General features: G+C 36.2%; 1 protein-coding gene across 1 annotated transcript in view; it reads left to right on the forward strand.

The window, feature by feature from the left end:
- Nucleotides 1-2,511: 2,511 nt before the first annotated feature.
- Nucleotides 2,512-24,149, forward strand: part of PIK3C2G (phosphatidylinositol-4-phosphate 3-kinase catalytic subunit type 2 gamma) — a 474,611-nt gene continuing 452,973 nt past the window's right edge. The window contains exon 1 of the mRNA XM_070370044.1: nucleotides 2,512-2,627. The gene's annotated coding sequence lies outside the window, so the exon portion shown is untranslated. The remainder of the gene's footprint in view (nucleotides 2,628-24,149) is intronic.

Below are 24,149 nucleotides of genomic sequence, written 5' to 3' on the forward strand. Positions count from 1 at the left end.
TCCTCTGGAGAAGTGATAGGCTACCCACTCCAGTACTCCTGGATTTCCTTGTGGCTCAGATGGTAAAGAACCCGCCTGCAATGCCGGAGACCTGGGTTCGATCCCTGGGTTGGGAAGATCCCCTGGAGAAGGGAAAGGCTACCCAACTCCAGTATTCTGGCCTGGAGAATTCCATGGACTATACAGCCCATGGGGTCACAAAGAGTCAGACATGACTGAGCAACTTTCACTTTTAAAACAGTTTATAAAAATAATATTGGAAGATAACGAAGGGTAAGGAAAATGCTGAGCATACACGAAACACACACAACCAGTCTCAAGGTTCTGGATCATAACTCTTTGTAGTCAATTTTCAAGATGACTATTAAACTTTATCCTACTGGCAAGGTCACCGTTGAAGATTCTTTCTCAGGTCTGAGGCGAGATTGAAGGCTGAATAGCAAGGACATTTACAGAACTTACCTTGTGTGTTCTGTAAATGTGTGTTCTGAAAATTAAGTCATTTTGAACAAAAAGAAATTATCTTTAGAGTGGGGGAAACGCATAAAAAATTAATCAGTTATATGCACTTGGACATTGACTTCTTAATCCAACAAGCAGGAAAGTTTTAGGAGGCTATTCACCAAGACACTTAAATCATGTGTTTCTAACACCTTTCAGGGAGCTTCCCTGATAGCTCAGTTGGTAATGAATCTGCCTGCAAGGTGGGAGACCTGGGCTCACATCCCTGGGTTAGGAAGATCCCCTAGAGAAGGGAAAGGCTACCCACTCCAGTATTCTGGCCTGGACAACTTCATTTAATGTTGTCTCTTATAATGAATAGACAAAACAACTTACAGTAATACTAACAGAATATACACAAAATACACAGAAAAGGAAATAAACTGATCCCATAAAGCTTTTCTTTTTTCCCTAAAAGATGTGTAATTTCCATTTTGAAGGCTGATCACTTTGTCTTAAATGCTTTGCCTGCAAAATTATGTTGAAGAGAAGGCTTTACTTGTTTAAGTAGTGGGCACAGAACAAAGTCATGAAAAAATAAACAGTAAAAATGGCATGGTTTTCCATCTGATTTTATTTTGACTTAAAAGTTCTACTCAAAAAGGGTTAGCATTATGTAAAGGAAATAGATGGTGTTGAAGGGCATATTCACAGAGGAAACAAAGCACAAGGTACATCTTGGTACCCTTTTCCTGTTAATAAATAACCAATATCAAACTGTGTTAACCTTAATCTTTCAGTTTTGCCAAGATTAGACTGTCCAAACAGCTGGACTTTTCAAATCAGTCCAGATCTCTTGGCTTTTCCTCCAAAATTCATGTCTACCATAAAAAAGAGATTTATAGGTATAAATATTTCCAATTTTTCAAGGATTTGTTTTCTTAAAAATTAGCAGTATATTTTAGGAGTTACTTTAAAGAGAAAGTAAATGTTGAGTATAAATGTACTGAGTAAAAATCACTACATGTAAAGTGGTTTTTAAGTCTCTCTACCTCTCCAGAGTCCCAAAGTTTAGAATTGCAATCTAGGCTATTATTAAAAAATAAAAATGAAAACATTTCCCTGTATCACCACCCTCTATTTCCACTTAAGCTTCTACTCTGTCTTTAACCTCGCACAACCTGTGTTACTCTATAAGGAAAAGAATGCAAGAGGGATGTACAATTTTGTGACTTTCATTCTTCTAAATATCTTTTCATCAGGTTTTCTAATGTGAATGTAATTTTTAATTTTCTGTTGTCTATGCTTCCATTCAAGATATCAATCTTAGAAAAACACTAATATAAAATTAAAAGGATAAAAGAGAAAAGGATGAGGATCCTATAATATATTTTAGTTCCTAAAACTTTCCTCAATAAAGCAAACATACTCCTGACTGGACCTAGTTCCTGGATCCCACTAGATATGTTATGTGTTGACTCCAAATCTCCACACATTGTTCATTTTAAATAGCAATAAACCAAAAAAAAAAAAAAAAAAACAACTATCCACATCTGCTTTCTGGCTAACTTTGTAAATATTCTTTTCTATTTCTTTTTCTTTCAAACATGATTAGATAATAAAATTATTTTTAAGTTGGAAATTTACTTTGGATCCTGAGGTTGAATTAAAAAAGGAACATATTAAATCTTAATTAAAAAAAAAAACTTGACAGTTAATCTCATAGAATGCTTAGAGTAACATTTTCAAGGGCTCAACTCTGTTTCTGGGAATGGAAACCACCAGTGCCTCCGTCCCCATCCACTCCCACATTCAAATGCAGGATCACATGAGGGGAAATAGGTTCACCTTATACACTTTTTTTCAAATAAGTACTTTGTTTGCATATTGCTATTTAATGTCTTCTGGCACAAATTCTGTTCAGCACGGAGAAGCTAATTCATTGTTAAGTGTTTGGCTTAAATCCTGTATTCATTATGTAAACTCCTTTTTTTTTTTCCACATAACCCTCCAAGGTTTGATGAAAAATAGATTCCTAAACATGTTCAACCTGTCAAACAGGAATAAAAGGTTCCAGTGGAAGCATAATGCTCCCTTGAAATAGGAGTGTTGTAGCTTGTTTGAGTGTATTTCACTCTTGGACAGAAATGAGATCATGTTTCATTTCAGGAAGATATATGTTTCAGGTAAGAGACTGAAACAAATCAACTTTCTATAGTTAACTGAATACATAGGAGAATATTTGAATTCAAATGTACTGTTAAAGACAAGTAGCTCTTTAACTATATTGTGAAATTAAATGGTAGATGAGTTTCAATTCTGAGTAGGTTTGTAAATATTCTCCAGAAGATATAGATCTTTCCTGAAAAACTGCACCTTGATGATCTCTTCTCTCCCTCTCTCCTTCCCTTTCTCCCTCTCTCCAAATGACCCCATAAATGGCACTGATACAATTTCTTTTGTTTCATCTCTTACCTGCTCAATTTCATGTCTGTCAAAGTCTTGAGCCAATTTCGGTCACGTCTGCTGGTAGATTCCTTCCTTGTGCACGTTTTCTTCAGTGTATTGAATCAGTGTCTGTGGTCTATAGACTGTGTGCTGATGATGACAGCGTAAAGAAACTCTTAATGAGGGGTGGATATTCTTAACATGTGGGCTCCAAATTAACAAGAGTTCCTGCTGCAGGAAGCATCTGTTTTGTTTCTGTTCTGTCACTCCATGCTGGCTCCTACCCTGTTCTATTTATGTATTGGTAGCTCACTGAAGGCTGATATGAACATGGTATAGTAACAAGTTATTCCCTCACATTCTTATCTGGCAATTATATTTCTGATACTTGAGTCTGATGATAGAAATGATATATCCCACTTAAAAATCATAATATGCATGTGATACTGTTAAAATGCATTGTCGAATTGCAATATTGCATATCAAATAACAGAGAGAGGTTCAAGAGCATGTTGCCTACATTATAAATAACATCATCTATGTCATTAATCTGGAGAAAGAAATGATAACCCACTCCAGTATTTCACAGATAGAGGAGCCCGGCAGGCTCTAGTCCACAGGGTAACAAAGAGTCAGACACAATTGAGCATGCACATGCCACACACACATCATTAATAATATCAAGAGCTTGGATTTGAACCAAGGTTTTCTTACTCAATCTCAGGGGCTCTTTCCATGGCATGTGACTTAACTTCATACATGTGTACCTGCCATTTGTACTATGTAGAAGGCAAGTCTGTGGAATGAGCCATAAGGAAAGAACATCATCTTGACTGATCTGGAAAAACAATGACATAGCTTCATCTGCTTCCTATGGAAAAGGACCATAGTAAGTAGGTGAGTTCACAGATGGAATTAACAAGCTCATATGTTGCCAGGGTGAAACTTCAGTCCCTGGTTTCATGGGTTTTTTTGTCTGTCAGAGCTGATATTCTTTGGTCATAAGGAAGTCTTCTTCAAGGAAGCAAAAAAGCAGTATAATTCTCTTGGAGCTTAGAAAAACTGATGCAATAGTCATTTTCTATCTAGAAAAGTACAGTATTGTATTTCTAACAATTATTACCTTTTTCTTTAAATGTATGATCTGATAAAGTGATACATAGGTAATCATAGCAGAAATGAACCACTATAATTATTTATGCATAAATCAATTATAACTATCATAAATCAATTATAAGCCATTAGCCATTAGTAATGCAGGAGACTTAAGATATGCAGGTTCAGTCTCTATGTCAGGAAGATCCCCTGGGGAAGGAAATGGCAACCCACTCCAATATGCTTGCCTGGAGAATTCCCATGAACTACAGTTTATGGGCTCACACACAGTCAGACAACTGAAGCAATGTAGCACACGCATAGCCATTAGCAATAGTCCTTTTATGACACTTTTCCATTTCAAGTTATTATCATTTATTTTTTTTTGTTGGATGGAATATTTTCAAGAATTATTTAGAGCTGCAGAATAAGCATGATGTGTATCTCTGAAATTCTCTTACACAAAATACTTCTTTTCTTGACAACTTTATTTCATATTTCTAAATGTCTTCCAACTTTATTGTGATTCTTTTTCTTGAGTTATTCAGAAATGCTTTTAAAGTTAAAAATGTGAGTTCTTTTGTAAACTGTCTTTCTTTTAACTAATATTTAACTACTTCAGAGTCAGAAAGATTAGTCTATGTAATACTGGCTTTGAGTTATGTTAAAAGTAGCTGAATATACGGTCAATTCTTTTAACTAATATTTACTTCAGAGTCAGAAAGATTAGTCTATGTAATACTGACTTTGAGTTATGTTAAAAGTAGTCGAATGTATGGTCAGTTTTCAAAAGTTATACATGCTTTCTTTAAAAACCTAGCTATCTATATCTGTACTTCTTCCTGGATATTATAAGGAACATTTAAAATTTAGGTAACCCAATCCAAATTTATACAGTCTTGCGGTCTAGTGTTTAATTATGTCTATTTTGATCTTCCCTGGTGGCTCAGATGGTAAAGACTCTTCCTGCATGCAGGGGACCCAGGTTTGATCCCTGGGTCGGGAAGATCCCCTGGAGAAGGCAATGGCAATCTACCCCAGTATTCTTGCCTGGAGAATTCCATGGTCAGAGGAGCCTGGTGCACTACATTAGATGGGGTCACAAAGTGTCGTACATGGCTCAGTGACTAACACTAGTGTTTAATTAGATCTATTTTGATCCCTGTATTAGAAATCACTACTATGTATACAACCGTTAGTTTAGAATTATCCATATATTTACTACAATCTATATTCATCATTCCTTTCAGAAAACATGATCTTTTTTTTTTGCTGTATTTCTTGAAAGACATGCATATGTTCCTCATCCAATTTATTTTCCTGATCATACTAGCTTCCTGTTTTGTTGTGATATTTTTGCTTAGGTATCATTCTGATTACTTCTTACAAATGCACAACTTTGAATAGGAGTGATTTAAATATAATAATCTTTTTTCATGAAAAAAATGTATTCCCTTTTTCCCACTTTCTATTTATATAGGAACTCTGCAAGATGTTTATATTCTTTGTGCTTCCATTTCCTCTAAAATGAAGACAATAATAATGCCTACTCAAAAGACTCTCATAAGGCTCATATTTGTATGAGGATTAAAGGGGTTAAAAGTAGAGCACTTAGACTAATACCTAACACATTCTAAGTTAGCATTCTTCAATGTTTGCAAATGTAATTATTAAATTACATTTTTCTTCCTATTCAGCATTTCCCAGAACGTATGCTAAAGGACTATTTTCCAGAAAATATTAATGAGTGTGACTGGAAGAGATGTGGCCATGTCTGGGTTTTCATCCTCCTCTGTACAGGACATAAAGTTAGGTTTGTGTTTCAGTCTGCACTAACCCTAGTACTTCATCCTCTGTCTACCTCTGACCCCTGTGACCAAGACCCAAGCCTGGTCAATCTAATCCCTGCTTCAAATGTTTAACCTGATGCCATTTGCTATGCAGAAAGTACATGTCTCCAGGAAGCCTCTATCCATATTCCCCATCCTGGAGGAAAAGTTCATTTGCTTAGAAAACACAGAAGCCAATATACTGAGAGAACCAAGGGAGAGAAAGAGAGGCTTAGTTGTGACTGTCCTCAATTCACATCACATTCCCTTCTGTATTGACTTCTGCCACTGTGACCAAGAGTCTTGACCAGAACAAAACTGTGCTTGAAAATTATCCTGAGTAGTTTCAAAAGCATTGCAAATTCTAGCCCTTTACTGAAAATTTAAAAAAGTGAACTATGCTCTTGTGTGTGCTCAGTCATGTCTGAATCTTTGTGACCCCATGGACTGTATGTAGCCTGCCAGGATCCTCTGTCCATGGGATTCTCCAGGCAAGAATACTGTAATGGGTTGCCACTCCCTACTCCAATACTATGCTATCACAAAAGCCTCTATATACCTCTATAAGAATTTTATTTTAAAATTTTATTTAAAGAAAAAAGCATCCCTACCTTAACATAATAGCATTTCTCAAACATATCTGGACATTTTTTCTGACAACTTCTTGTAACAAATGACAAACCTGAGTCATAGAGAATAAATGTGTGCTTCATAGTAGTTTTGAAACCACTGATACAAGAGTCTCATGATTCCACATTATAGATCTTTACTCCCTATAGAATTTATTTTACAATTGTAATCCATACTTAATGGTGCTAAATTCTTTTTTAATTCAAATAATTAACCAGGTGTTCCTGCCCCATCTAATTAGAGACCCAACATTTCCTTCATGTCATCAATTTTAAACTAAAATTGATATATACCAGGTTTTGTTCATGCATTTTCCCTTCTGCTTCCTTTTTGCCTAAGTCTAAATCCATTTAATTTCTACATTGTTTTAATCATTGAATCTTTAAAAGGTGTATTATTTTTCAAATCTCACCAATGATTTTTCTATCTTTTGCTTTACTTGTACCAAAAGTACCATAGGATCAGCTTGTCAATTTCCTAATTAAGGGTTTTGAATTAATTTACAAATTCTTCCAAAGTTTATTTATATTTTTAAAATTTTAAACCTTCTCATGTTGAAATATTATGTCTCATATATACTAAGGAGTTAATATAGTCTTCATACATAAACACATAATCTATGCATAAAAATACTATTTTCTAGCAGTTATATCCTCATTGATCTTATTGCATTAAATAAAATTCCTAAAATAATTTGATATAAGGAATAATTATCCTATTCTTGATTTGAAAGAGAAAGCGTTTAAGTGTTTCTTCATTTAAAAAATTTGGCTGTTAGTGTGTGCAAAGTATTTTTTGCATTTTTAAAGTATGTTCTTTTTATTCATAGTACACCATTTAAAAAATCATGAATGGGTAAAGAAATTAAATCCAAAAAAGTTTTTTCTGCTATGATTTATTAATTATTTATTAGAAGACTCATTCTTGGAAAGATAAAAGGGAAAATCATATAAAATATAAATACAAGATTTAATAGGCTTCCCTGGTGTCTCAGACAGTAAAGAATCTGCCTGCAGTGCAGGAGATTTGGGTTCTATCCCTGGGTTGGAAAGATTACCTGCAGGAGGGCATGGCAACCCACTCCAGTATTCTTGCCTAGAGAATCCCAAGGACAGAGGAGCCTGGTGGGCTACAGTCCATGGGGTTGCAAAGAGTCGGACACGACTGAGAGACTAAGCACAGAAAAATATTAATAAATTGAGTTGGTTACAAAATCCCAGAATTATCTATTAATTGACCTTTTTAAAAATATACACACAACACATTTTATATATGCGTAAATGTCCACATTTATTTTAAGGTCTTTAGAAACTGCAGCAAGATTATCTTGATGCATTTTTGCTTTATGTTCTATTTTCCTATCCTGCTTCATTTTGTGTTTGTTTGTGTATTTCTGTGTTTGAGCAACATACTTGGAAAAACTTTTAACCTTTCTCTGATACTTTTTGTTTCTGTTGCAAAAACCACACAACTGAAAATTACATATTTTAAATGTAATATGTTTTGCTTTTTTTAATGATAATACATTTATTTTTAATAATAATTTTTATTTCACATATCTATACTTCTGTCATTAGAAATGCCACTGAACTTACTTGCCTCATTCTAGCTTTCATTCTTAATACATACTTTTCCTATTTTCCTTATTATAATGAAAATGCTATCAAATTTTTATTGTTCTGGTGGTTTGAAAATTATATACACTGCTCTTCAACTAATAATTCTGTGTGGCACATTACAGTTATATATGTATACAAATAATTGTACATGAACTTATTATTTCTTAATCATTGGTAAAATGAAAATAGCATATTAGGTCTCTAATCTTGAGTTTTTATTTTGATTACAATTTTGTCAACTAGTACACCTTTCTCCAGTACTCTTGCCTGGAAAATCTCATGGATGGAGGAGCCTGGTAGGCTGCGGTCCATGGGATTGCTAAGAGTCAGACACAACTGAGCGACCTCACTTTCACTTTTCATTTTCATGCATTGCGGAAGGAAATGGCAACCCACTCCAGTGTTCTTGCCTGGAGAATCCCAGGGATGGGGGAGCCTGGTGGGCTGCCGTCTCTGGGATCTCACAGAGTCAGACACGACTGAAGCGACTTAGCAGCAGCAGCAGCAGTACACCTTTTCCATTAGAAGTGTATAAAGATTTCTGAGCACTTACATACATGCAAATATATGTTTTAACTATTTTCACATGTAAATGGCAAACTGAATGACATAAAACATAGTCACCCTCAACACTATGTAGCTGCTATTCCCTTGTTTTAGGACAGCTAGTGTTTAAAGGTGAAGTCTATGCCTGGATGGTTAGATAGCTTCACTAACTCATAACAGACATGAATCTGAGCAAACTCCAGCAGATAGTGAAGCACAAAGGAACACTGTAGGCTCCAGTCCATTGGGTTGGAAAGAGTCAAACATGACTTAGTGACTGAACAACAACAGCAATGTCCAGATTAACTTTCTTCCCTCCTTCTCTTCCTTTTCCCCCTCCTCTTCCCCTTGTCATTTAATAAGTTAAAATATTTTACATATATTCGCAGTTTTTCCTGGTTGTATGTGTGCCATATAAGTATTTAGGTTTGATATGCATATTCAGAGCTTTATTCAGTTCAGTTAGATTTTTTTTTTTGACAATCTTCAATGTTACCTCTATTTCATCTCAATAATATGATGTTTGATATCTTTTCTCTGCCTTTTGCAATTGCAAGGGTACCTCTTATTCATTTCTATCACTAGCTCCTTTTCTTCTGTATTCATAGAGTGGTTCTCAAAGTTTATCTCAAAATTTCATTTTCTTCTTTGTCATTCTGCTTTTAATGAATATTTTAAATGTTTGAATATCTAGTTTCTTTGCATGTCAATAGTTCATTGTTTTGTTTTTAACATATCTCTTTTTTCCATTTTCCTCCATATCTTTCTTCTTCATTTTATTGTTACATTACTTAAAATTTTATTTTTATCTTATTTCATTTAACACATTTCTTAATTTTATAAAAAACAAAAAAGCTTACATTTTTATAAAATTTACTTAGGGATATTATAGCATATGGCTCAGTGGTCAAAAATCAGCCTCCAGTGCAGGAGACGTGGGTTTGATCCCTAGGTTGGGAAAATCTCTTGGTGGAGGAAACGGCTACTCACTCCAGTACTCTTGCCTAGAGAATACCAGGAATAGAGGAGCCTGGTGGGCGCTTGATCCTTGGGTTGAGAAGATACCCTGGAGGAGGAAATGGCAACCCACTCCAGTATTCTTGCCCAGAGAATCCCAGGGATAGAGGAATCTGGCAGGGTACAGTCCATAGGGTCACAAAGAGTCAGACATGACTGAAGTGACTTAGCATGGCATGGCATTGTAGCATATATTTTTCAAAAATAACTTATCCTCTAGTCTCTTGTTTGTTAGTCATTTTACTTCTAGCAGAATATTTTCATATCTTCTTTGTCGATTTTTTTCCAGTTACTCATCCTTGAGAAATAAAGATTCTTTCCACTGATTACTCATAAATAATGTTTGTAAAAACTCTCTTTGTTTTCTTGGTTGCTGTTAGAACACGTTTCTCAGATTTTCAACTATAGAAATGGTAAGTGTGAACAGACTTAGTTTAACTACTGGTCTCTGGCAGTCACTTGATTTCTCTAAATTCTGGACTTCATCAATCTTGCTATCACGATTGACTACTTTGAGAAGGTAAGCATTTTTCTAGGTAATTCTAATCAATGTATATATAGTTCTTATACCAGAAGTGGTCTACCTTTGTACTTTCTTATGACACTCTCTTTGCTCATATTCTCAGACTCAGCAAACCAAATGCTTAGCCACTGTAGACTCTGATTATTTTGTATTACTACAAATTTTAGCCTTAGAAAGCATGTAGAAAGGAGGTTGGTAAAGTGGTCCTGAGTACAGATACTCTTTTTTTGGTCAGTTTGGGAGAGTTGTTCAGACTCTGAATCTCCAAGTCAGGCAGCACTAGGGAAATTGGTCGTTTCTTTCCCATTAGTTAGACTGGTAGATTTATTCTCCTTCAGATAATAAAGCAAGCCATATTCTAAAGATAATTAAGAAAGTGCCAGTCAATTTTTTCCCTTCTACTTCAGATTGATCTACTTGGTCTCACATATGGTGAAAATCTGGGTAACCAAGTGAATGGTTGCCAGTCTTTGTTGCTGGTAATGCTGTTCGATGAATAGACTTTGTCTTTTTAGTTTTAAAAATATTTGATTAATTTTTTAAGTCACACACTACCAGCCAGATGCCACCCTAAAGAAAGTCAATTGGACTGATTTTTTAAATTTCTACATTCTTTCTTAGATTATTTCCCATTATAGGTTATTATGAGATATTGAATATAGTTCCCTGTGCTATACAGTAGGTCCTTGTTTATCTATTTTATATATATATATAGTGTGTGTGTGTATGTATATATATATACATATATATATATATATATATATATATATAGTGTGTGTGTATATATGTTAATCACAGACTCCTAATTTATCCATCACCCTCCTCCCCCTTTGGTAACCATAAATTTTTTTTCTATGTCTGTGAGTCTATTTCTGTTTTGTAACTAAATTCATTTGTATCAATTTTTTTTATTCCATATATAAGTGATGTCATGTGATTTGTCTTCTTCTGTCTGACTTACTTCACTTAGTATGAAAATCTTTAGATCCATCTATGTTGCTGGAGATAGTATCATTTTATTCTTTTTTATGGCTGAGTGAGAAGACTCTTCAGAGTCCCTTGGACTGCAAGGAGATCCAATCAGTCCATTCTGAAGGAGATCAGCCCTGGGATTTCTTTGGAAGGAATGATGCTAAAGCTAAAACTCCAGTACTTTGGCCACCTCATGCGAAGAGTTGACTCATTGGAAAAGACTCTGATGCTGGGAGGGATTGGGGGCAGGTGGAGAAGGGGACGACAGAGGATGAGATGGCTGGATGGCATCACTGACTCAATGGACGTGAGTCTGAGTGAACTCCGGGAGTTGGTGATGGACAGGGAGGCCTGGCGTGCTGCGATTCATGGGGTCGCAAAGAGTCGGACAGGACTGAACGACTGAAATGAACTGAACTGAACTGAACTGAATAACCCTTTGGGGCTTCCCTGGTGATTCAGCAGTAAAGAATCTCCCTGCCAATGTAGGAGATGTGAGTTTGATACCTTAGTTGGGAAGATCCCATGGAGAAGGAAATGACAACCCACTCTGGTATTCTTGCTTGGGAAATTTCATGGACAGAGTGGTTTGATGGGCTATATGCCACAGGGTCTCAAAGAGTTGGACACAATTTAGTGACTAAACAACAATATTCCTTTGTGTGCATGTATGCATACACACACATTTTCTTGATCCATTCCTCTCTTGATGGACACTTAGGTTGCTTCCATGTCCTGGCTATTTTAAATTGTGTGGCTATGAACACTGGGGTGCCTGTATCTTTTCAAGTTAGAGTTTTTGTCTTTTTCTGGATATGTGTCCATTAGTTGGATGACTGGATCATATGATAATTCAATTTTTAGTTTTTTAAGGAACCTCCATATTGGTCTCCATAGAGGCTGTACCACAGATATACATTTTAAATGATTAAAATAAAATATGGTTATTTTAACCATATGTATATATTAACATATATCTCAGAGGAATGCCTCATGTTATAGCTCTCTGTACGTGAATGGCACAATAAACAAGTCCTTAGAAGCATTAAAGGTAACAATATATTTATATTATCATATTATTATTGGTTTCTCCTACACTTGGCTTATAAAACATTTCTGAGATCTTTCTCTTAACTATTAGTCAAATAAAATTCATCATGTGCTTTGCTGTGCTTAGTCATTCAATCATGTCTGACTCTTTGTGACCCCATGGACGATAGCCCACCAGACTCCTCTGTTCATGGGAATCTCCTGGCAAGAATACTGGAGTGGGTTGCCATTTCCTTCTCCAATGCATCTTCCCAACCCCAGGATTGAACCCAGGTCCCCTGCATTGCAGGTGGGTTCTTTACAGTCTGAGCCACCACAGAAGCAAAAATTCATCATATCAATAATTTTGTCAAAGATTCAGTTAAAATTTAGATTTCTTACATCTTGTGCTAATGATTACTAAGTATCAGTAGGTAGAAATCTCTTCAATATCTATGATATTTTGAATATTTAATTCACCTGGAAGTTTAATTTACCCACTGAAAAACACAGACACGTTTCTAGCTATTAGAACAATTGATGGGTACCACATGGTGTGATCCCTCCTCCTCCCCTTCTGCTGCATCCATGCAGACTGCAGTAATGGAGCATCATTGCTTTCTGAGTTCTGTTCAGTCTCACAATTCTCAAACCATGTCCTGAAAAGCCACTACCATGTGATGAGATTTTATTTATGAGATAAAACTATTTACCACTTCAGTTTCAAGTCCTTATTAGGGTTCCCCCAAAGAAGAAACTGTTATTGACTTGTTTCTGCTACTTTCCATTCACAGCCAAAAGAAAAACCATTTGCATGTATAGAAAAAAATGTAAATTATATTAGTATATAACAATGAAGCTTAAGCTAGATGAGACAGCAAATATCACAATTTTTGCTTTTTTATATTTAAAATATTAAAAACCTAGATTCAGGTTTAGGAAAAGGCAAAGAAAAACCATTTGCATGTATAGAAAAAAAATGTAAATTATATTAGTATATAACAATGAAGCTTAAGCTAGATGAGACAGCAAATATCACAATTTTTGCTTTTTTATATTTAAAATATTAAAAACCTAGATTCAGGTTTAGGAAAAGGCAAAATAGAAAAAACTTATTTATTGGAGGTTATCGTAGAATAAATATTTGCTGTAGGTTCATCGAACATGGTTAGCCCCTAGAATGGCCCTAAGGACTATCGTTGTTTTCCAAGAAAATATTAATATTTAAGGATTAAGTTCATGGGTCAGGTAAAACTTACAGTAGTCCAAATTATTTGGACCAAGATTCTGTGAAATGTGGCCTAATTATATGTGGCTCCCAGGTAGTTTCCCTGGCGGCTTTAATAGTAAAGAATCTGCCTGCAATGCAAGAGTCCTGGGTTTGATCCCTGGGTTAGGAAGATCCCCTGGAGAAGGAAATGGCAACCCACTCCAGGATTCTTGCCTGGAGAATCCCATGGACAGAGGCACTTGGTGAGCCCCAGTCCATGGGATCGCAAACAGTCAGACATGACTGACTGACTAACATTTCAGTTTCATTTTTTTTTAATTTTATTTTATTTTTAAACTTTACATAATTGTATTAGTTTTGCCAAATATCAAAATGAATCCGCCACAGGTATGCATGTGTTCCCCATCCTGAACCCTCCTCCCTCCTCCCTCCCCACGAGACAGCAAAAGAGACACTGATGTATAGAACAGTCATTTTTTCATTTAGATGTGGCTCTGATGGTAAAGAATCTGCCTGCAAGGTAGGAGACCCGGGTTCGATCCCTGTGTTAGGAAAACCCCTGGAGAAGGGAATGGCTACTGACTCTAGGATTCTTGCCTGGAAAATACCATGGACAAAGGAGCCTGGCGGGCTATAGTCCATGGGGTCACAAAGAGTCCAACAGGACTGAGCGACCAACACTTTCACTTTCATACAACTGTTTATACTTTAGTTCTAAATAGTCTGAAAGAACAGAGAACAATCTATTGTTGGTATTTTATGATGAAAATATATAATGTTCCACAAATACAAATCCCTTTAAAGAATGGTCTTGTATTCTAAACATGTAACTTCAATATGCTTCAAGTTCTTTACTAAAAACATAGCAGTATTTGCCATTATTAAAAAAAAATATTCATGATACTCCAATTAAAAAATAAATTTTAAAAATTAAAAGTTTAAATTTAAAAATTTAATTAAAATTAAATTAAACAGATAATTTTAAGAACTTTGCTGTTTTTCATCATTCAGTCATGTCTGATTCCTTGAGATCCCATGTAGCCTGCCAGGCTCCTCTGTCCCTGGTGGTTTTCAAGGCAAGAATACTGGAGTGGGTTGCTATGTCCTCTTCTAGGTGATCTTCCCAACCCATGGATCAAACACAGGTCGTCTGCATTGCAGGCAGATTCTTTACCACCTGAACCACCAGGGAAGTCAAATTTTAAGAACTGGAGTTGAACAATTAACTAATGTTTTGTATTCCATAATCCCTCAAAGTAAGAGAAGTAACAGAAATCCATACGTATAAAATATGTAGTGAGAGGTATTTCTTTGGTTGAGATTTAATCTGTGCAAGATGCACTGTTGATTTCTTAGCCTCTTCACTTCCTTTTCCAAAAAGTAACCCTGGCTCTCCAAGTACTCTGCTTCTTTGCAGTTCTGTGGAAGTTGTTCATTCTCCCATGGCCATTGTATCAAGAAGAGGAGACAAGTACAACCAGGATCCCATAACATTTTGCTCTCCTACTAATGTCCCTTCTCTTACTGCCATCCCCTGACCTTGTTTTTCCACATCCATTAAAGACTTTTGCTCCTAATTGCAGCTGGTTCAGCATCTTCATTTTGCATTCTAACTACAGGCTGTCCAGAGAACTTCAATTTCCTCCATCATTTCTCTTTCTAGTAAAAGAATATCTGTGCTTCTTCTGGTCTCCTGGCAACACAGTAAGGAACTTCATTCCCCAGGCTTCCTTGCAGATATATATTGAGGCCAATGAAAGTGAGCAGAAGGGTTATGTGCAACTTCATAATAAGGTTCCTGAAAGGAAGTCACTTGCCTTTCACTGCTTTCTCTCTTATCAGGATCAAAAGTGGAGAAAACGAAGTGACAGTGGCTTACAGTTCCTCTTCCTACCTTCCAGACTATTCTGTACCTTTTCTTTTTAGATTCATTTATTAAATATTGGTTTCCCCCCACAATGGGATTCCATTCTCAGATTCATTTATAGCTATTTTAGTCCTCAACTGCTCCTTAGACAAGGCTCATGGGTCCAGCTACAAAATTTATCTCCTGAATTGAAGATTACATATGCAAATATTTATTCAGCATCTTCACTTAGATTTGTACAAGTCCTCAAGTTCCATATGGCCAATAAATCTGGGTACCCATTCCTTTTTTAAAATGTATGATATTACCAACCACATAAACTAAATATTTAGCTTAATGTACTATTATAAATAAATTGAACAACCTTCTGACTACCCTATATGTCAAGAAATAAGTATTTTTTGCCACCCCAAAAACCTCTCCAACCCCTCTTACAATACCCTTCCTTCCCCAAGAAAAACAGCTCTTCTGATGTCACATCTGTACTATTCTACATAGTTTCATCATTGAAATGTGTATCCCTAAAGTTTATGGCTTTGTTTTACAGTCTCTATTCCTTTGGAGGGGTGCAGGAATGGGTTTTTACAGTCTTTTTAAATTGATGTATTTCATCTCTGTTTTTTGTCCTCTAATTTATTTGCAGAAGAATCTAGCTTAATTTTCTATATCAGTTTCCATCCTGATTTAGTTCTATCCTGTACCCTTGTCCATGGTCACTGGATCTAGAAGCATACGTAGATTGATTAAGATTAGATTTTGTTGGCAAGACTTCATGGTAGTTTTGAACTCTTAAAGAGAGCACAAAATGCTAGCTACTCCTCTTTTTGTGACATTAGCAGCCACCAACGCTAGATGCCTAGATTTTATAATTCATGACTTACTGTAAAATATTGATAACCTGGCTTCATCATTCTTCCTTCACTTATCTTTTGCAGTACTTGTACAAAGAGAAACTTTGCCTCATTTATTACTTAGATCACTTCATATTATTCATAACATTTTTTATTATTTCAAATCCTTTCATATTATTACTTAGATCATTTCATATAAAAAAGGACAAAACATGTTTTATTGTGTAGTTTATTAGTCCTGTGTCGTACAAAGGCAATCAATTCGTTGTAGGTATGAATGTGTATCATTATGAATTCGTGCATCTAGCATGTTTGATATGTTTTCATCCATTTCAGTTTAATATACTTTTTGGACAATGTAAGCCTTTTCAAGTTGGCTCTCAACTTCAATTGGTGCATCCTTATATTCTGTGACAACCTCCTTATTAAAACTAGAATAATAGGATTTTCCAGGCTCATGTTTGGAGAAGGCGATGGCAACCCACTCCAGTACTCTTGCCTGGAAAATCCCATGGATGGAGGAGCCTGGTAGGCTCTAGTCCATGGGGTCGCTAAGAGTTGGACACGACTGAAGTGACCTAGCAGCAGCAACAGCAGGCTCATGTTACATTACATGCCGTTTTCTCAAAGACAGGTGGTACTTCAAGTAGCTTTGTTTCTTTTCATAGAAAGTGGTATTTTTATATCACAGCCTGGATGGTAGAGATGCTCGCTGCTGTTAGGATGGGCTTTATTTCTAGACTTTTCCAATGAAGAAAACTATAGATAAATAAATGTGATTTCTTTTGAAAAAAAATCTGATGAGTTCATTCTGATGCTTTCAGTTATAATTCTATACTTCTGAGAATACTGGTTGTTTTACCAAGCATTACACACAAAGTATTATAAGGATAATAATTCTAACACAGTCACCATGTGGTTAATAAAAACTCTTCCAAAAACGTGTACATGTTCTCTTCATTTTCCCTACCTTTTACTAAAGTTGAATTCTATCTACATTTTCAGTGCAGCCATACTAAACTGCCTCCTATATCCCTCATCTGAGTTCTTCAAGATACTATGTGTATATTTAATGCTCATCAGTAGTCTCAACGTTGATGTATCTCCATCTTTTTGATTAATCTGAAGTTTATTCTTCAGTAGCTTATAAATAAAAAGTCCATAAAAACAATACTCCCTAAGCTCTCATGTGACCATGACAGTTAGAGGAATTTTAATTTGGAAATCAGTTAAGTGAAGACATATTTTTGGTTCCCAATTTCCTTCCTTGTATCTCTTAAACAGAAGAGTCAATTATCCACTTGGCACAGGTGCTCCTGCCATAAAACCTGATGACAATTCTCTTTCCATTTATGTTACAAGACTATGTTAGTCTTTCTCATGCTCTAACACACTCTGTTCCAACAGAGTATCTTTTCACATCTTCATTTTTCTTCCGTCTTTCATCTTTCTTTTGTATTTCATAGTTTCTTTTATCCCCTCTTTCCTATTCTTATTTTTCTTTCTTCCTATTTTTCTTCTTGACTTTTTAAAAATAATAGTCTCTGTCTGGAAAACCAAGGACCTCCTCTTCCTTTTGCCAAACCTGTCTGGAAAACTGCTCCTTTTTTTCTCTTAGTTTAGGAATCATCTCTTCCTGAAACCGAAACCTTTCTCAATCCACTTTGATAAATTGCAACTGTCTTTTCCTAATGTTGTTACTTAAAATTTAATGTAAAGTATTTCTCTGGAAACCAAGTAAATTATTGACAGAACCCTCTAATTTACTCATTCATTACTAATAGAACACTCAAGGTTGTTGTTTAGTCACTCAGGTGTGTCTGACTCTTTTGCAACCCCATGGATTATAGCCCTGCAGGCTCCTCTGCTCATGGGACTTCCTAGGTAAGAATAACTGGAGTGAGTTGCCATTTCCTTCTCCAGAGGATCTTCCTGACCCAGGGATCAAACCCGTGCCTCTTGTATTGGCCAAACATTCAATAACAGAGACTTAAATAAGGGATGGGGATCTACGTATTAGTTGCAAAAGCAGGCAAAGAAAACAGCAGCCACTACTGCTTAAATCACATAAAATTTCTTAGTCCTAATTTTTTCAGAATAGATTTGTCTAATAGGCGAAACACTGCTAGTTCTTCCCAAATACCACTTGGCTGTATTTATGGAGCCCCTTCAGTTCAGTTCAGTGACTGAGTGTCATATTTCAAGGGTTAACCGGATTGGGTCTGAAGATTTCCTCCCTTCAGGGTTGGTGTCATATTCCCTGACTCTCTCTGTCCTGCCCTGAAACAGGCTTCATTCCCACTAGGTAATTTCCCCCAAAGCTGTTACTCAGAGCTGGAGGCTGACTTTCCATTGTCATGTTTATTCTTAAGACACACTCAGAGGAATTGAATGAATTACTGCTTCAACTGCTTTATCATGTTTGAGGCTAAAACCTTAACAATACTTAGGAATTGAAGTATTCTTGAAACCAGTGCTCAGTGACCTGAACAAAACATACCCAATATATAAACCTTAAATATATCCTTTATGAATTTTACTTCTGCACTTTCTAAAGCAAAATAATCTTAATGATGTTCTATATGAAATTTCACAAAACAAAATGAAGACTTTGTCTATTAAAGCCATTCTCATACATCTGTATTATAAATTTATGTCTGTGAAACACTTGAGGGCAAGAGCTGTGCTTTATCTTTTTTATATTCCCAGTGCTTTGCACAGTACTTGACACAATGTATTTTAAAACACATACTGAATAAATAAATGTGCAAATGAGTAAATAGAGGTGTGAATAAATGAATTGATATTTTCAAGTCAATATCCCTTAAAAATAAGCATAAGTGACAGCTTCAAATTTTCCACATAAAAGTGCTTGAGGCAGTCTAATAGGAAGTGTCTTCTATAGGATTATACATTAATAAGAAAATGTCAATTATTCACATAAAAAGGCACCTGATAGAGACTCCTTGGAAATTAATGTTTTTCCTAAGTATCTCCTGTCTGTGCTTACATGAAAATAATCAGAGTTCGTGAAAACAGTATGTTCACCTTACCACTCAATTACAAATTGGAAATGGAAAAAGTAAGGTAATGCAAATTTTATACATAATATGCTTTAATTATATATATCATTAAATTATATACAAATAGTTAGAGTCTTCTCTGTATTTATTCAGAAAATTGAGCTGAGAAAGATCATATTTATGTCTATCTAAAATAGTGTCTGTATGACATATAAAATTGGCTCATAAGATGGAGAGATGGGAATTTCAGACCATGCGGCCAACTCAGACTTTTCTCAGAACCCAGGTTTGCTACTACAGATAATGTGGACTTGCCCTCCACCTTGCTGAAATACAGATGGCTTAGCTTGGTTATGCTTTGACATGCCTTATGCTGGCACAATCTTTATCTCCCAAGACATGAATACGTATTTTAAAAACTGCTAAATTTTCAACACGTTACAACTTGCTATCTGAAACAAAAATCATGTTCCTTCAATGTCATAATTTACTCCCTCCACCCTCTTCTCATCTTGTCCCTGCAGATATAGTGATTCAGTAATGCAGCCAGAACTTTTTGGATCAAAAACAGACAATTTTCAGAAAGGTTCTTTGTTCTTTTGTAAAATAAACATCTTTTTGTTCCCATTCTGAACACTGGGGCTATTTGGATGATATTTGCATCTTAGGAGATTTACAGAGTGGAAGCTGCTCGTAGGGGCTGCCCTTTCTCTGAGAGGTACCCAGGTTTTGTCTTTACTTGTTCTTTGAGGGCAATTGAGCATTTAGTCTTCAATAAAAACTTGAAAGTCAAACTGAATAGGAAGTTATAAGCTATTGAAGAATACAAATTTGTCATTATTAACACTTTTGAACTTCCCTGTTTGAATTTAGCTGGACTTACCAACAAAGACTGGGGAAACGTTTTTGTGTGGTCTGCTATCCTTCTTCAAGTCCCTGATTTTCCAACCCATTCATTAATCACATTCCAGTTTTCATGTTGTATCGATTTTCTGTTGCCAGTGTAACAAATGATCACAAACTTAAGTGACTTAAAACCACACAAATTATCATACAATGTTATAGGTAGGAAATACAATGCAAGTGTCACCGTGCAAAAATCAAGGTGTTATAAGGGATGTGCTCCCTTCTGGAGGCATCTGGGGGAAATCCATTCCCTTCCCCTTTCTAGCTTCTAGAGGCTGCTCACATTGCTTGGCTCATGGACCCCTTACTATATCTTCAAAGCCAATAAAATCAGGTTTAGTCCTTCCTGAGTATCACTCTGACCTCTTCTTCCTTTAAGTATCCTTGTGATTGTATGTGTGTGTGTGTGAGGGTGTGTGTGTGTGCGCACACTCAGTCCCTTAGTCATGTCTGACTCTTTGCAACCCCATGGACTGTAGCCCACCAGGCTTCTCTATCCATGGGATTTCCCAGGCAAGAATGCGGGAGTGGGTTGCCATTTCCTCCTCCAGGGGATCTTCCCAATCCATGGATTGAACCTGGGTATCCTGCATTGGCAGGCAGATTCCTTACCACTGTGCCAAGTGGTAAGCCCTCTTGTGATTGTACTGATCCTATTCAGGTAATTTCCTAATTTAAGGTCAGATGATTAGGAAACTTAACTACATTTAGAGCCTTGATTCTTCTTCATCGTGTAACCTAACATATTCACATGTTCCAGGGATTAAGATATGGAAATGCTGGAGGAGGGGGGCATTATTTTACCTACCACAGAGTTTTTTCCTATAATTCGACAGAGTGTTATTTAAATCAGGAACCAACAGCCATGTCATCCCTATTATGACATATTTGATGCCATGTAGTATATATATATATATATAATAGGGCTTCCCAGGTGGCGCAGTGGTAAAGAATCCACCTGCTAACATGGACATTCGGGTTTGATCCCTGGGTTAGAAAGATCCCCTGGAATAGGAAATGGCAATCCACTCCAGTATTGTTTCCTCGAAAATCCCATGGACAGAGGAGTCTGGCAGGCTACAGTCCACGGGGTTGCAATGAATTGGACACGACTGAGCAATTGAGCATGCATGCTAGCACATAGTATGTATAATTCTCAAAGTCAAGGTATATGACTTTTAGTTAATTTATGCATTACTTCCTAATGCAGACTGCATACATTTACCAGGTGGCACTCAATCACATTTTTATTTCTTTTTAAACTAAGATATAGTCTATCTTCTGGACTGTCATGGTAAAGAGGAGACATAAAATTATTAGGAATTTCTTAAAATCACCAAATTTAATATTATAAAAGTGGATCTGGATGTAGTTTCTGTTTTATTACCTTTTCAATACGAATAAGTATTTATCATTCTCCTTTATCTCACTATAATGAGATTTTTTTCAAAGAGGGCCTCTCACTCATTTCAAGTTTCAGTGCTGTGAGAAATGGATGGAAAATATTATTATTAATAAAAATGTTTACGTTTCCAACTCTTTTCAGCAAAGATAGTTTGAATTAAGTTAATGCTGTCTTTCAGTGCCTAAATTCCGGCATGCTCCAGATGTTACATTAGTATGGAATTATCACTCACTTGCTTCTTTTTAATTCCCATTTAAAACAAATCTATGAACACAAACTCTTAGACATTGGGTAAGTTGATTCACCTTTCTGTGCCTCAGTTTTCGAATTTGTTAAATGGCAGTAATAATATCACAGGTTGAGAGGATATGTTAATTCATATAAACAAAGCAGTCTATTGAGTACTGCACCAGAGTGGGTGCTCAAAAGATGTTCAGAATCATTATTATTAATAACACCCAGGTGGTACAGCTTACCTGAATCTTTAATTTCAGCATTATACCACTGATATTTCATTTAAAGACTTCCCCTGTGGCTCTAGAAAAAAATTTAAAATAATTAAAAAACACTCAGTTCATTTGAAATACCCAAAAATTTAAAAAGTCAACATGATATAGCCATATTTACCACATTTAAGCTAAGACAAGACACAGCAGGCTAGACTATGGAAGACTAGAACAGGATATTAACTACGGTTGTCAGAGGAAAGTCACACTTGCTGGAAAATTCTGACTTCCATGACAGAGACAGAAGAGAGTGTATCAGTTCAGTTCAGTTCACTCAGTTGTGTCCGACTCTTTGCAACCCATGGATTGCAGCATGCCAGATCTCCCTGTCCATTGCCAACTCCTGGAGTTTACCCAAACTCACGTCCATTGAGTCAGTGATGCCATCCAACCATCTCATCCTCTGTCATCCCCTTCTCCTCCCACGTTCAAACTTTCCCAGCATCAGGGTCTTTTCAAATTAGTTAGTTCTTCCCATCAGGTGGCCAAAGTATCGGAGTTTCAGCTTCAGCATCAATCCTTCCAATGAATATTCAGGACTGATTTCTCTTACGATGGACTGGTTGGATCTCCTTGGCAATCCAAGGGGCTCTCAAAAGTCTTCAGCACCACAGTTCAAAAGCATCAATTCTTTGGCGCTCAGCTTTCTTTATAGTCTACCTCTCACATACATACATGACTACTGGAAAAATGATAACTTTGACTAGATGGATCTTGTTGGCAAAGTTATTTCTCTGCTTTTCAATATGCTGCCTAGGTTGGTCATGACTTTTCTTCCAAGGAGTAAGTGTCTTTTAATTTCATGGCTGCAATCACCATCTGCAGTGATTTTGGAGCCCCCAAAATAAAGTCTGCCACTGTTTCCAGTTTCTCCATCTATTTGCCATGAAGTTATGGGACCGGATGCCATGATCATAGTTTTCTGCATGTTGGGTTTTAAGCCAGCTTTTTCACTCTCCTCTTTCACCTTCATCAAGAGGCTCTTTAGTTCTTCATTTTCTGCCATAAGGGTGGTGTCATCTGCATATCTGAGGTTATTGATATTTCTCCCAGCAATCTTGATTCTAGCTTGTGCTTCATCCAGCCCAGTGTTTCTCATGATGTACTCTGCATAGAAGTTAAATAAGCAGGGTGACAATATATAGCCTTGACGTACTCCTTTTCCTATTTGGAACCAGTCTGTTGTTCCATGTCCAGTTCTAACTGTTGCTTCCTGACCTGCATAAAGATTTCTCAGGAGGCAGGTCAGGTGGTCTGGTATTCCCATCTCTTTCAGAATTTTCCACAGTTTGTTGTGATCCACAAAGTAAAAACTTTGGCATAGTCAATAAAGTAGAAGTAAATATTTTTCTGGAACTCTCTTGCTTTTTCAATGATCCAATGGATGTTGGCAATTTGATCTCTGGTTCCTCTACCTTTTCTAAATCCAGCCTGAACATCTGGAAGTTCACAGTGCATGTACTGTTGAAGCCTGGCTTAGAGAAATTTGGGCATTACTTTACTAGAGTGTGAAATCAGTGCAATTGTGCAGTAGTTTGAGCATTCTTTGGCATTGCCTTTCTTTGGGATTGGAACGGAAACTGACCTTTTCTAGTCCCGTGGCCACTGTTGAGTTTTCCAAATTTGCAGGCCTATTGAGTGCAGCACTTTCACAGCATCATCTTTTAGGATTTGAAATAGCTCAACTGGAATTCCATCTCCTCCACTAGCTTTGTTTGTAGTATGCTTCCTAAGGCCCACTTAACTTCACATTCCAGGATGTCCTGCTCTAGGTGAATGATCACACCATTGTGATTATCTGGGTCATGAAGATCTTTTTTGTATAGTTCTTCCTTGTATTCTTGCTACCTCTTCTTAATATCTTCTGTTTTTGTTAGTGTATAATTTGCTTTAATAAAACATACCTTTCAGTACTACTGTGGAAATGAAAAAAATGGCAATTTCTGCAAAAGGGATTATGGCTAGATAATGTATCTATGTGACCCATCAATTTGAATAGTTTGGAATAAATTTTATAGATTAATTTTCTATTTCACATATCCTTCTATACACATTTTATTTATATCTTCTGAAGTTCCATTTTATTTATATCTCCTGAAAATCTTTCTTGAGTCAGCACAGTTTCTTGACTGAAACATAATAAATCTAACTCGTTTATGTCTCAGGTGGTTGTGGGTTTCAAGTAGACCCTTCGTGCCAATATAATAAAAA

Source organism: Bos mutus, chromosome 5, assembly GCF_027580195.1.
Source record: "Bos mutus isolate GX-2022 chromosome 5, NWIPB_WYAK_1.1, whole genome shotgun sequence".
Classification (NCBI taxonomy): Eukaryota; Metazoa; Chordata; class Mammalia; order Artiodactyla; family Bovidae; genus Bos; species Bos mutus.